The 13743-nt window shown below is 55.3% G+C and overlaps 1 long non-coding RNA gene across 1 annotated transcript in view; it reads right to left on the bottom strand.

Annotated features, from left to right (window-relative positions):
• The window catches only part of LOC142600431 (uncharacterized), a 761935-nt gene that overhangs the window by 598732 nt on the left and 149460 nt on the right, over positions 1 to 13743 (bottom strand). The gene's annotated exons all lie outside the window — the stretch shown is intronic.

Genomic DNA, 13743 nt, shown 5'->3' with positions numbered 1-13743 from the left:
CGCTCCCGAGCAAGTAGGATGTTTGGTGCCCGTACCTCAGTGGATACGGGCAGACTGCCGCCCAAGGCCCACGATCTGAACAGGTATGCTGCAAAAAGCCTTCTCTCCTTTCCCCAAGTGTTTGTTCTGCCTCATCAGTTGGGGTGGCTGTGGGGTGGGCAGGGGAAGAACACGAGGGCAGCCTGGGAACTGGGTCTGGAGGTGGTGCAAGGCAGCAGCAGTCTCTTCGGTCTCTTCATGAACACCAGGACTAGGCCTAGAAAGCCTTTTGTCTCTGCAAAGGGAGGGACAAATCCGTTTTGGATCGCATGGACAGAGTGCCAGGCAGTTGCCCAGATACATCCCTGCCGTAGGAATTGCGAGAGCTTAGCACAGTCCTGTACTGCGCTCCGTGGATGGGTTAGGTCTTCCCGTTGAGCCGAACCAGAAGGACACCGATGTTTCCTCTGTTGGCAGTGGATTTGACTTGTGTTCCTGACAGATGAGGTTTCCTTTGGAAACCTGGTCAGCTCCTCACCAGTGGTCTGCCTTAGGAAAAGGAGCACAAGATCCTCTGAGGGGTCCAAAAAGTTTTGTAGTAGGACAAAAGGGCTTGTTTATTCCCGATGAAGTCTACGCTGTAAGCCTTTCAAGAGCCTCCTGGAACAGGCAGGAGGAGTTTCCGTCTTGCAGAGCGGTGTGTGCTGTCTCTCGGCAGATGAGGCCTCAGGGGAGCAGGGGCTAGCCACCAGGGTGTTTCTTTGGAGTTTCCTTGGTTCCCCATGGCTTGCCAGCATGCATTTACGTTCCATCCTCCCTCCCTCCTACCCAGTCTGCATTTGTCGCTGCCGTACCAAATGCCCCACTGGTGCAGTTGGTGACAACTCCACCACTGAACTCGAGCTTGTTCAGGACCGAGGCAGTCCTCACACCACAAACACCAAGTTCAAGACCTGCATTCCCTACTGCTGCTCTCGAGTCTGCTGCTGCTGCTGAACTGCACGGGTACCGCCAGCTTCACCATCCTTTTCCTCCTTGCTGCTCTGTAGGAAAATGAAGGCTCTGAAAACGGTGATGTGGGCGCTGCTTGTTGGTCTCTTCTGTGTTGGTGAGTCTCTGTAGAGCTCAGACCTGAGGGTGGCCCCTTGGAACCATTCTGCCCTGGTCCGCTTCCCCTGCTTTGACCAGAGGAGCCCGGCTAAGAGCAGAAAGTCCCCAACAGAGGTGTTCCAGTCCCTCCTGCTTCAGAGCAGAATGGGTGTGGGGGTGAGGAAGGGGTGACTTGCCTTCCCTAGGAGGGCTAAGCCAGTTCTCTTAAGCCGAGGGGGAGCCAGTGGCTAACCTTGGCTGCCTCAGGAGGTTGAGAAGCTTCTGCAGGAGCAGGAGCATATTCCAAGGGAGGGCGTGTCCATCTACTGCGGAGCCCGTACACCATCATGACCTCTCTCAGCGGCTACAAGAGGAGAGACAACTATGGCTCCTGGGAGAGACGCGGAAAGGGGAGCGGGCAGCCTGAGGCATAACGCAGCCATAGACCAAGTTGAAAGTGTAAGGAGAGCTTTGGTGTATGTCCGACAGGTGTCTACCACGTGGGACAGGTTGTCGAAGCAAGCCTCTGGAGGACTGCAGCGGTATGCCGAGCCTACATCTATTTGTATATTCAGCCTTTCCAAATGCAGGTGACATTTAGGTCTCTTCCGATCAAGGCGGCTTCTGCCAGCGTAACTCCAGGGCAGAAAGTGCCACTCATTAAAAGCCTGTGGCTAGGGCTAGGGACAGTAGCCACCCTGGCAGGTCATTCAGGTGAAGGTCAACTGGACTGAACACCAGCGTCTCCACAGATTGTGGCATTGCACGCAGCTGAGAAAGAGCAATGATGAGGCAGATTTGGGCCTGCATAGGGTTCAGCCCAGCACTGCTTTGCGTGTGAAGACTTGAGTCCGTGGGTTTTGATGGCTAGTAGAGTCTTCAACATGCCTCCCACTTCAAAAATTCAGGAATTCCTTTGTGGGCACATAATTCAGCGAGCAGCTTCGTAGCAATGAAGCTTCTGCGGGTGGTATCAAGAAAGGAGCTGCAATCAAACCACTCGTGGAGGCGTAGCGGGAACCTGCCCGATAGCTGCCGAGGGCAACGGGAAACTGAAGGAATACGTAGAAGAGGTTGCATGCACCTCTTGGCCTGTTGAATGAATGCCTGACAAATGGTCGAAGGCTTTGTAGGAAGGGTGTTACTTGACTGGAGGCCGTGCCCAAGCCAAAGACGGGAGGCTTTCTGGAAGAAGATAATGCCCAATGTGAATTGTCTTCTGCCTTGCCTGCTGGTCCACGGTGGTGGTCTTCAGAGCTTATGCTAGTGGAGCAACCGAGCACAAACAGGCACGGTGTCTGTAACTCGCTGTTTCCCGTGGCTGTACAGAGACTGTCGTTGCGCGCTGCCTTTGTTTCTGCAGAAAGGCCGGTTTCTCTTTGGAATGACTGTTCCCTTAACTGTCGTTCCAGGAGCGCTTGCACCTCCCTGGAGGGGACTGGAAGACTCGGAGGTAAAAAACCATTTCCCCTTGACTAGACTTTAGAGGAGCTCTGCCCCCCTCGGCCCCAACAGGACACTGTTTATGTGCCCCCTCAGACAAGCTTCCCCTGACACAGCTCCCTGAGCTTCTCCCATTGCCATTTCTTCCCTTCTGCCAAACGGCCAGCTATAGCTCCCCCCGTCCGTTAGGGGACTGCAGCCACCCATCCGTCCACCGTTGCTGGGCTGCTCCAAAATGCAGCACTTCCCCATAACGTACCCAGGCAGCTGGGAAGCAGCTTCTCAGCCTGAAGCTCTGAGAACTTTGGAACTCACTCTCCCAACCCCTTAAGATGTGGTTGCCCTGCCACTCATCCAGAGCCAGGCTTCTTGCCTCACTCCCATTCCCACAGCATCTGAGGGGCCAGGCACAGCAGTTACGGTCTCTCCGTTGCTCGCTTTTTCTAGGCCTGCAGGAGACGAGCTGGGAGAAGCGCTGAGCGACACCCTGACCCTTGAAGAACAGCTACGTAAGGTGCAGGGCGAGCTCTATCACCTGCGATGGAGCGCAAAGGATGTCGCCGAGCGTGCTGTCCAGGAAGCCTTGAAGCAGGCTGAGCTCCCAGGCTTTACCGGATGGGTAAGGGCACGCTGCAGAAGGCTCTACTGGGAGGTTTCTCTCCTCCCTCGGGCATGTATCCTACTCCAGGTCCCTGTCCTAGCTAGCCAAAAGGCTGGTGCTGCTGGAACAAGGGCTGTGCGTGGCCACACTTGCTTTTCCTGTTGCTCCACGCTTCCTTATGGGGGAAGAGAGAGGCGTGGTGGGAAGTAGAGTTGTCTTAGTCATACCTTCCTCTCCGCCCAGATCTTGGGTCCTCCTCAAGGGAGGACCGGAAAGAAAGAGTGGTCTCAGCAGTCCATATTTACCCCAGTCCCATCTCACAGCCAGAAGGCTTCTCTGTCCCTGCTGCCTGGCACGGGGCATCTCCACAGGAAAAGCCCGTTCCCACAGCTTCAGCATTCCGAGCAGCGGAGTGAGCAGCCCCTCCATTCTGATACCGGTCAATCCGAGTAGAGCAAACCTGGGAGGTTTCCGGGCAATTCCGGCGTTCCTTCCATCTGAGTTCAACCTTGTCCCAGGTCACCTTGGCTGGCCTTGCAGGGGAGCTGCTTGCCCCGTTCCTTTTCCTTCTAACAGGCGCTCTCCTTTGTGTTCCCTCCCAGGCTGTGCAAGAGATAATCGATCGTGTCGTGGAGAAGGTGGAAGAAAACCAAGTCCCAATGCCTGATTATGCCCTCAAATCATCAGGTGCCGTGACACTGTACCATCCAACCAGTTCCAAAGTGCTTCCTGTCCTGCTTGACAATACGGGCATTGGAACACATCCAGTGGCAGGAGGCAAGGGGCGAGAAGTCAAGGGCCACCTCGTGCCCTGCAAATGTACCCATGGCCAGAGTCTGTAAGGGGCCAGACCACATCTGAAGAACAGAAGGCCTAGTTGACCTTCTTGTCCTTTTCCACAGCCCCTTAGGACAGTTTGAGGAGTCCCTGCTGGGTGTTCCAGAGGGATCATGCCAGTAAGAAAGAGGGGAAGCCCACTGTAGGAGACGGATGACCACTTAGAAGCATTTCTCAAGTCACTAGTGCAACATTGCTCCTGACATTGCTCCGTGATCATGCTCATCTTTGAATTTCCAGGGGCTGCTGTCATTCATTCAAGAACTTCTCCATCCCTCTGGAATACAAAAGGAAAAGTCTTTTTGTATTCCCTGCCGCTGGTGGATTACGTGAGGTCTCCAGAGGTTATCCTTGAGGTAGGAGGAGCACCAAGAAAGAGAAAAACAGAGGTGGTGGGGAGGAACCAAAGGCGCTGCTGAGCGTCGCCTTTACCCTTGTCTTTGCTCCTCCGAGCGTTCTTTTCCTGGCGCCGCCTTGCACAGACCTCCTCGCCTCCTGTGTCTGCCTGTTGAGTATTTCCTCTCCCGGAGTGCCCCAGGTGCTCCGCGCAAGCTTCTGACAGGCCAGCTTGGTCCGGCAGTCTTTGTCTTCCCAGTCGCTGTGAAAACTGTCGGCGTGGCCGGGAAGGAGAATGGACAAGGTGCCTGCAGAGGTCTGGGCTGTGAGCTGCGCGGGGCTCTTAGTGAGCACAAGCGTGCACTGAGAGCCTGCACTGTTGGAGGGCCCCACGTTGTGTTGGCCAGCCGTCCTGGCACTGCTCGCTGCTCGCTGCTCCTGAGCGGCCTGCACAAGTTGAAGAGTTGGCTGGTGCCAGTGGCAGGAGGTGGGCCTGGATGAGAGGGAGCGATTGCTTCCCCTTACAGGAAAGGCTCGTCCAGGTGGGCCCTTAGTTGCCACCTGCTCTGGGCAGGTGCCTTTCAGCCACACCGTCCCTTGCTTGTTCTTGGCGAGTTGCTCTGGACGGGGAGAGGCCGGAGAGTTTGTACAAGTAGCGCACCCAGCTGCCTGCCCTCGAAGCGCTTCTCCGCTGAAGGGGCCTTGTGAGGCGTGAATTCTCGCCACGGCTTCTCTGCGCGGTACCCGCAGGGAGCGACCGGAGGCAGCGGCTGGGGTTCAGGGCAGAGCTGATTGCCCAGCTCAGTTCCTAATCCTCTGATGCTGGCGGCGGGAATGAGAGCCAGGGCACCCTTCTCCAGCTGAACATAGTTTCTTCTTCTCCTCCTCCTCCTTTTCAGCCAGACAATCACCCGGGAAACTGCTGGCCCTTCCCAGGAAGTCGGGGACACGTCCTGATCGTGCTGTCTCTGCCAATCACTCCCAGAGCTGTCACCATGGACCACGTTTCAGGGAGCGCGTTCCATCGAGACAGCATCCCCAGCGCTCCAAAGGACTTTGCAGTCTACGTAAGTCATTTGTTGAGTCGGGGGCGGGGGGTGCCTATGGGTCAAAGAGTCCAGCGGCCCGCGGCTTCCTCCTGGCTCGCACAAGAAACAAGCTCCTCAGAGTTCCTCTCTTTCCATTGTATTCCTCTTTCCATATCCAATGGACCGCTCGAAAGGAAGCTTCTGGGGCAAGGTGGTACTCCAGGAGCCACAGGGAAAAGCAGCTGGCATGGTGCACGGTCCTGGACCTTCTGGCCTCCAATCCCAGTGGGCATGAGTCATCCTCAGGCTACCCCCACTGCCCCCACCCCCACCCCGGGAGCGTCTGCTCCTTTTCTGACTGGCAGCTTAGACTCCTTGAGTAGGCAAGTGTGGCATGCTACTTAGCTGCAGCTTCTCGTCGTCCTCTTGCGCTCATCTTCCTTGGGCTAGGTAGCCAAAATAAACCAGTACTCTGCCGACTGAAGTTAAGTCTTCGCACTGTGTACCAAACGCTCTTGTTTTCTCTACCCCCGTCTTTCTCTAGGGCCTGAAGGAAGGACGTGAGGAGCAGGGCACGTTCCTGGGAGAGTTCACGTTCCTGGCAGCACTGAATCCCAGACAGACCTTCCAGCTGAAAGTACGGGGACCAAGAGGGAGGAGAGTTGTAGGAGAGGAGGAGGAGGAGGAGAAATGTGGTCGGTGGAGGAGAAGCTTCCCCTCCAAAGGGCTAGAGGCAGCCCTCTCCTTGAGCGTGTGCCACGCTGGCCTTTCTTCTGCTTTAACCTCCTAAGGGCGTACGCCTGGGCTGCCGTTCTTCTTTGCTTTCGTCTTGGCTTTAAGCTTCAGTGCTCAACAACCGCCACAGTTGAAGCTGAAATCAGCTGGACTGTCTGGACTCCAAGTGCATACAAGCGGCCACATCCCGTAGTGCGCGCTACTACGGGCCTGCTAGTTCAAGCCTAGAAATACTGGGCTTTCTGAGGATTCTGTTGTTGCTGGTAGCGAGTAGCGAGAAGGGAGGCCATTCTGTGTCAGTGGCTTTCTAGAGAAGGCAGCGAGGCATTATACTAACCCCACTGGGTCTTGTGACTGTGGAAGCATGTGCCTCAAAGCAGGCGAGAAGCACTTGCCAATCTATGTGCGCAAGCTTCTGGTAGCTGCTTCTTCCTTGACTGATCTTATGGCCAAATGAGGTAGAGCAGGATAAGAAGGTCCTGACCACGAGAGGTCAAAAGACCTCGCAGGGCAGCCAGAAGTAAGCTGTTGAAGGAGTCCGTTGCTGTGGTACTCCTCTGTCAGTTGTCGCCTGCCAGAGAGGAAAAGGCAACTCATTTCTTCTTCTCATTTCAGAACGAGCTCTCTGGGGTCGTGAAGTACATCAGGCTGGAAGTGCTGAGCAACTGGGGCCACCCAGACTACACCTGCCTGTATCGATTCAGGGTGCACGGTGATCCTCCCAAAGACGATGAGGGGAGAGGTGTCAGTTTCGTCTGGCAATAAATTCCATTGATTTTCACCAAGTCGAGTTTGAGTCTCTCGTGCCTGTGACGCTAACTGCTAAGAGAGCTCCCTGTCCTCCTCTCGACCCATGAGCTCATCGCAGACTTCCCGGGAGGAAGAGGTGAGGGAAAAAAGGACTAAGAACCATCTGCTGCAGATATCTTCATTTTTATTTGTGTTGGAGGACTGAAGACATTTGCAGCTAAAGAACGCCCAAGTGGTAAGAAGAAGACAGACTGAGAAGCAGGAAAGCACGGTAAAAGTTTGGGTGCCCAGAACTGCGTAGGATAGGCTACCCACTCAAGATAGCATGGTAACTTAAAGTTCAACATGTCCTGCCCAAGTCAAGACACCTTTCCTAGAGGGGAACTCTGTCTCAAGCTGCCTCTGAACGGCCGTCGAGGGGCCTCAGCTGCTCCCGCTGGGCGAGCCATCTCCTCCCATGGCGTGCGGGGGGATGCGCGCGTGTCACCTCTGGAACCTGGCTCTCATCCAACACAGCACCCGCTCTGGCAGAGCCATTTCTTTGTGCGGGCTAGCTCTGGCGTTTCATCTGTGATTGGACGGGCTTCCTTTTGTCCTTTTGGGGATAAGGTCACATGCTTTTGCCAACTCTGTGAGTTGTTGGTTTGGGGAGAAAAGCAGAACACAAGGCGTCTGTTGTGTAGGGAAGAGGGGAGGACTCCAGCCTCTAAAGAGCACGTGGAGCAGGAAACGTGCTCGGAGTCGAGTAGGCTCCCATCCTCTCCTGTAAACGTGTCTCCTGTCCTCGGGTCAACAAGAGCGCGGTGCCTACGGCAACAACCAGAAACGAACGCGCAAGGCACCCGTCCCGTGTGCCCTGTGGCCCCTTGCCTTTCTCAGGCTGCAAGAAGAGAGGCACCAAGCTGAACCTGAGCCCCCGTGAGAGAAACACCGCGTGGACTTGGCGCCTGACTTCCGTCACCTCTGAAGTCCCTCCTTGTACAGAGCGTCAAAAGCTGCAGAAGCCAGGAAAGGTTTCTTGCAGTTCCCAAATCTGTCCCTCTTCAGTGGGAATTCAAAGCGCTGGCCCCTTGGTAGGAGACGTTCTGGTTTTGTAGGATTTCCTCCCTTGCGGAGAGGAGGGCAAAACCTGCTCCCTGTCAGGTTGCATTTTGCCTCGAAACGGGGCGCTGCCTTTCCTATTGTGACATCGCTGGCCGACGTTGATGTCACAAAGCATCCTCAGCGCTGAGGTAGAGACAGCAGGGCATAAGATCGGGGTTGTCCCTGCGCCTTTGTCACTCTCGCTCTCGAGGGAACGGAGATCGCAGAGGTTTTGGCTCGCTCCCGAGCAAGTAGGATGTTTGGTGCCCGTACCTCAGTGGATACGGGCAGACTGCCGCCCAAGGCCCACGATCTGAACAGGTATGCTGCAAAAAGCCTTCTCTCCTTTCCCCAAGTGTTTGTTCTGCCTCATCAGTTGGGGTGGCTGTGGGGTGGGCAGGGGAAGAACACGAGGGCAGCCTGGGAACTGGGTCTGGAGGTGGTGCAAGGCAGCAGCAGTCTCTTCGGTCTCTTCATGAACACCAGGACTAGGCCTAGAAAGCCTTTTGTCTCTGCAAAGGGAGGGACAAATCCGTTTTGGATCGCATGGACAGAGTGCCAGGCAGTTGCCCAGATACATCCCTGCCGTAGGAATTGCGAGAGCTTAGCACAGTCCTGTACTGCGCTCCGCGGATGGGTTAGGTCTTCCCGTTGAGCAGAACCAGAAGGACACCGATGTTTCCTCTGTTGGCAGTGGATTTGACTTGTGTTCCTGACAGATGAGGTTTCCTTTGGAAACCTGGTCAGCTCCTCACCAGTGGTCTGCCTTAGGAAAAGGAGCACAAGATCCTCTGAGGGGTCCAAAAAGTTTTGTAGTAGGACAAAAGGGCTTGTTTATTCCCGATGAAGTCTACGCTGTAAGCCTTTCAAGAGCCTCCTGGAACAGGCAGGAGGAGTTTCCGTCTTGCAGAGCGGTGTGTGCTGTCTCTCGGCAGATGAGGCCTCAGGGGAGCAGGGGCTAGCCACCAGGGTGTTTCTTTGGAGTTTCCTTGGTTCCCCATGGCTTGCCAGCATGCATTTACGTTCCATCCTCCCTCCCTCCTACCCAGTCTGCATTTGTCGCGGCCGTAGCAAATGCCCCACTGGTGCAGTTGGTGACAACTCCACCACTGAACTCGAGCTTGTTCAGGACCGAGGCAGTCCTCACACCACAAACACCAAGTTCAAGACCTGCATTCCCTACTGCTGCTCTCGAGTCTGCTGCTGCTGCTGAACTGCACGGGTACCGCCAGCTTCACCATCCTTTTCCTCCTTGCTGCTCCGTAGGAAAATGAAGGCTCTGAAAACGGTGATGTGGGCGCTGCTTGTTGGTCTCTTCTGTGTTGGTGAGTCTCTGTAGAGCTCAGACCTGAGGGTGGCCCCTTGGAACCATTCTGCCCTGGTCCGCTTCCCCTGCTTTGACCAGAGGAGCCCGGCTAAGAGCAGAAAGTCCCCAACAGAGGTGTTCCAGTCCCTCCTGCTTCAGAGCAGAATGGGTGTGGGGGTGAGGAAGGGGTGACTTGCCTTCCCTAGGAGGGCTAAGCCAGTTCTCTTAAGCCGAGGGGGAGCCAGTGGCTAACCTTGGCTGCCTCAGGAGGTTGAGAAGCTTCTGCAGGAGCAGGAGCATATTCCAAGGGAGGGCGTGTCCATCTACTGCGGAGCCCGTACACCATCATGACCTCTCTCAGCGGCTACAAGAGGAGAGACAACTATGGCTCCTGGGAGAGACGCGGAAAGGGGAGCGGGCAGCCTGAGGCATAACGCAGCCATAGACCAAGTTGAAAGTGTAAGGAGAGCTTTGGTGTATGTCCGACAGGTGTCTACCACGTGGGACAGGTTGGCGAAGCAAGCCTCTGGAGGACTGCAGCGGTATGCCGAGCCTACATCTATTTGTATATTCAGCCTTTCCAAATGCAGGTGACATTTAGGTCTCTTCCGATCAAGGCGGCTTCTGCCAGCGTAACTCCAGGGCAGAAAGTGCCACTCATTAAAAGCCTGTGGCTAGGGCTAGGGACAGTAGCCACCCTGGCAGGTCATTCAGGTGAAGGTCAACTGGACTGAACACCAGCGTCTCCACAGATTGTGGCATTGCACGCAGCTGAGAAAGAGCAATGATGAGGCAGATTTGGGCCTGCATAGGGTTCAGCCCAGCACTGCTTTGCGTGTGAAGACTTGAGTCCGTGGGTTTTGATGGCTAGTAGAGTCTTCAACATGCCTCCCACTTCAAAAATTCAGGAATTCCTTTGTGGGCACATAATTCAGCGAGCAGCTTCGTAGCAATGAAGCTTCTGCGGGTGGTATCAAGAAAGGAGCTGCAATCAAACCACTCGTGGAGGCGTAGCGGGAACCTGCCCGATAGCTGCCGAGGGCAACGGGAAACTGAAGGAATACGTAGAAGAGGTTGCATGCACCTCTTGGCCTGTTGAATGAATGCCTGACAAATGGTCGAAGGCTTTGTAGGAAGGGTGTTACTTGACTGGAGGCCGTGCCCAAGCCAAAGACGGGAGGCTTTCTGGAAGAAGACAATGCCCAATGTGAATTGTCTTCTGCCTTGCCTGCTGGTCCACGGTGGTGGTCTTCAGAGCTTATGCTAGTGGAGCAACCGAGCACAAACAGGCACGGTGTCTGTAACTCGCTGTTTCCCGTGGCTGTACAGAGACTGTCGTTGCGCGCTGCCTTTGTTTCTGCAGAAAGGCCGGTTTCTCTTTGGAATGACTCTTCCCTTAACTGTCGTTCCAGGAGCGCTTGCACCTCCCTGGAGGGGACTGGAAGACTCGGAGGTAAAAAACCATTTCCCCTTGACTAGACTTTAGAGGAGCTCTGCCCCCTCGGCCTCAACAGGACACTGTTTATGTGCCCCCTCACACAAGCTTCACCTGACACAGCTCCCTGAGCTTCTCCCGTTGCCATTTCTTCCCTTCTGCCAAACGGCCAGCTATAGCTCTCCACGTCCGTTAGGGGACTGCAGCCACCCATCCGTCCACCGTTGCTGGGCTGCACCAAAATGCAGCACTTCCCCATAACGTACCCAGGCAGCTGGGAAGCAGCTTCTCAGCCTGAAGCTCTGAGAACTTTGGAACTCACTCTCCCAACCCCTTAAGATGTGGTTGCCCTGCCACTCATCCAGAGCCAGGCTTCTTGCCTCACTCCCATTCCCACAGCATCTGAGGGGCCAGCCAGAGCAGTTACGGTCTCTCCGTTGCTCGCTTTTTCTAGGCCTGCAGGAGACAAGCTGGGAGAAGCGCTGAGCGACACCCTGACCCTTGAAGAACAGCTACGTAAGGTGCAGGGCGAGCTCTATCACCTGCGATGGAGCGCAAAGGATGTCGCCGAGCGTGCTGTCCAGGAAGCCTTGAAGCAGGCTGAGCTCCCAGGCTTTACCGGATGGGTAAGGGCACGCTGCAGAAGGCTCTACTGGGAGGTTTCTCTCCTCCCTCGGGCATGTATCCTACTCCAGGTCCCTGTCCTAGCTAGCCAAAAGGCTGGTGCTGCTGGAACAAGGGCTGTGCGTGGCCACACTTGCTTTTCCTGTTGCTCCACTCGGTTGCTCCACTAGCATAAGCTCTGAAGACCACCACCGTGCACCAGCAGGCAAGGCAGAAGACAATTCACATTGGGCATTGTCTTCTTCCAGAAAGCCTCCCGTCTTTGGCTTGGGCACGGCCTCCAGTCAAGTAACACCCTTCCTACATAGCCTTCGACCATTTGTCAGGCATTCATTCAACAGGCCAAGAGGTGCATGCAACCTCTTCTACGTATTCCTTCAGTTTCCCGTTGCCCTCGGCAGCTATCGGGCAGGTTCCCGCTACGCCTCCACGAGTGGTTTGATTGCAGCTCCTCCTTGATACCACCCGCAGAAGCTTCATTGCTACGAAGCTGCTCGCTGAATTATGTGCCCACAAAAGAATTCCTGAATTTTTGAAGTGGGAGGCATGTTGAAGACTCTACTAGCCATCAAAACCCACGGACTCAAGTCTTCACACGCAAAGCAGTGCTGGGCTGAACCCTGTGCAGGCCCAAATCTGCCTCATCATTGTTCTTTCTCAGCTGCCGTGCAATGCCACAATCTGTGGAGACGCTGGTGTTCAGTCCAGTTGACCTTCACCTGAATGACCTGCCAGCGTGGCTACTGTCCCTAGCCCTAGCCACAGGCTTTTAATGAGTGGCACTTTCTGCCCTGGAGTTACGCTGGCAGAAGCCGCCTTGATCGGAAGAGACCTAAATGTCACCTGCATTTGGAAAGGCTGAATATACAAATAGATGTAGGCTCGGCATACCGCTGCAGTCCTCCAGAGGCTTGCTTCGCCAACCTGTCCCACGTGGTAGACACCTGTCGGACATACACCAAAGCTCTCCTTACACTTTCAACTTGGTCTATGGCTGCGTTATGCCTCAGGCTGCCCGCTCCCCTTTCCGCGTCTCTCCCAGGAGCCATAGTTGTCTCTCCTCTTGTAGCCGCTGAGAGAGGTCATGATGGTGTACGGGCTCCGCAGTAGATGGACACACCCTCCCTTGGAATACGCTCCTGGTCCTGCAGAAGCTTCTCAACCTCCTGGGGCAGCCAAGGTTAGCCACTAGCTCTTCCTTCGGCTTAAGAGAACTGGCTTAGCCCTCCTAGGGAAGGCAAGTCGTCCCTTCCTCACCCCCACACCCATTCTGCTCTGAAGCAGGAGGGACTGGAACACCTCTGTTGGGGACTTTCTGCTCTTAGCCGGGCTCCTCTGGTCAAAGCAGGGGAAGCGGACCAGGGCAGAATGGTTCCAAAGGGCCACCCTCAGGTCTGAGCTCTACAGAGACTCACCAACACAGAAGAGACCAACAAGCAGCGCCCACATCACCGTTTTCAGAGCCTTCATTTTCCTACGGAGCAGCAAGGAGGAAAAGGATGGTGAAGCTGGCGGTACCCGTGCAGTTCAGCAGCAGCAGCAGACTCGAGAGCAGCAGTAGGGAATGCAGGTCTTGAACTTGGTGTTTGTGGTGTGAGGACTGCCTCGGTCCTGAACAAGCTCGAGTTCAGTGGTGGAGTTGTCACCAACTGCACCAGTGGGGCATTTGGTACGGCAGCGACAAATGCAGACTGGGTAGGAGGGAGGGAGGATGGAACGTAAATGCATGCTGGCAAGCCATGGGGAACCAAGGAAACTCCAAAGAAACACCCTGGTGGCTAGCCCCTGCTCCCCTGAGGCCTCATCTGCCGAGAGACAGCACACACCGCTCTGCAAGACGGAAACTCCTCCAGCCTGTTCCAGGAGGCTCTTGAAAGGCTTACAGCGTAGACTTCATCGGGAATAAACAAGCCCTTTTGTCCTACTAGAAAACTTTTTGGACCCCTCAGAGGATCTTGTGCTCCTTTTCCTAAGGCAGACCACTGGTGAGGAGCTGACCAGGTTTCCAAAGGAAACCTCATCTGTCAGGAACACAAGTCAAATCCACTGCCAACAGAGGAAACATCAGTGTCCTTCTGGTTCTGCTCAACGGGAAGACCTAACCCATCCGCGGAGCGCAGTACAGGACTGTGCTAAGCTCTCGCAATTCCTACGGCAGGGATGTATCTGGGCAACTGCTTGGCACTCCGTCCATGCGATCCAAAACGGATTTGTCCCTCCCTTTGCAGAGACAAAAGGCTTTCTAGGCCTAGTCCTGGTGTTCATGAAGAGACCGAAGAGACTGCTGCTGCCTTGCACCACCTCCAGACCCAGCTCCCAGGCTGCCCTCGTGTTCTTCCCCTGCCCAGCCCACAGCCACCCCAACTCATGAGGCAGAACAAACACTTGGGGAAAGGAGAGAAGGCTTTTTGCAGCATACCCGTTCAGATCGTGGGCCTTGGGCGGCAGTCTGCCTGTATCCGCTGAGGTACAGGGCACCAAACATCCTACTTGCTCG

This window comes from Balearica regulorum, chromosome 2, assembly GCF_011004875.1.
Source record: "Balearica regulorum gibbericeps isolate bBalReg1 chromosome 2, bBalReg1.pri, whole genome shotgun sequence".
Lineage (NCBI taxonomy): Eukaryota > Metazoa > Chordata > Aves > Gruiformes > Gruidae > Balearica > Balearica regulorum.
The sequence above is the reverse complement of the archived record's forward strand: the minus strand, read 5'-3'. Positions and strand labels throughout refer to the sequence as shown.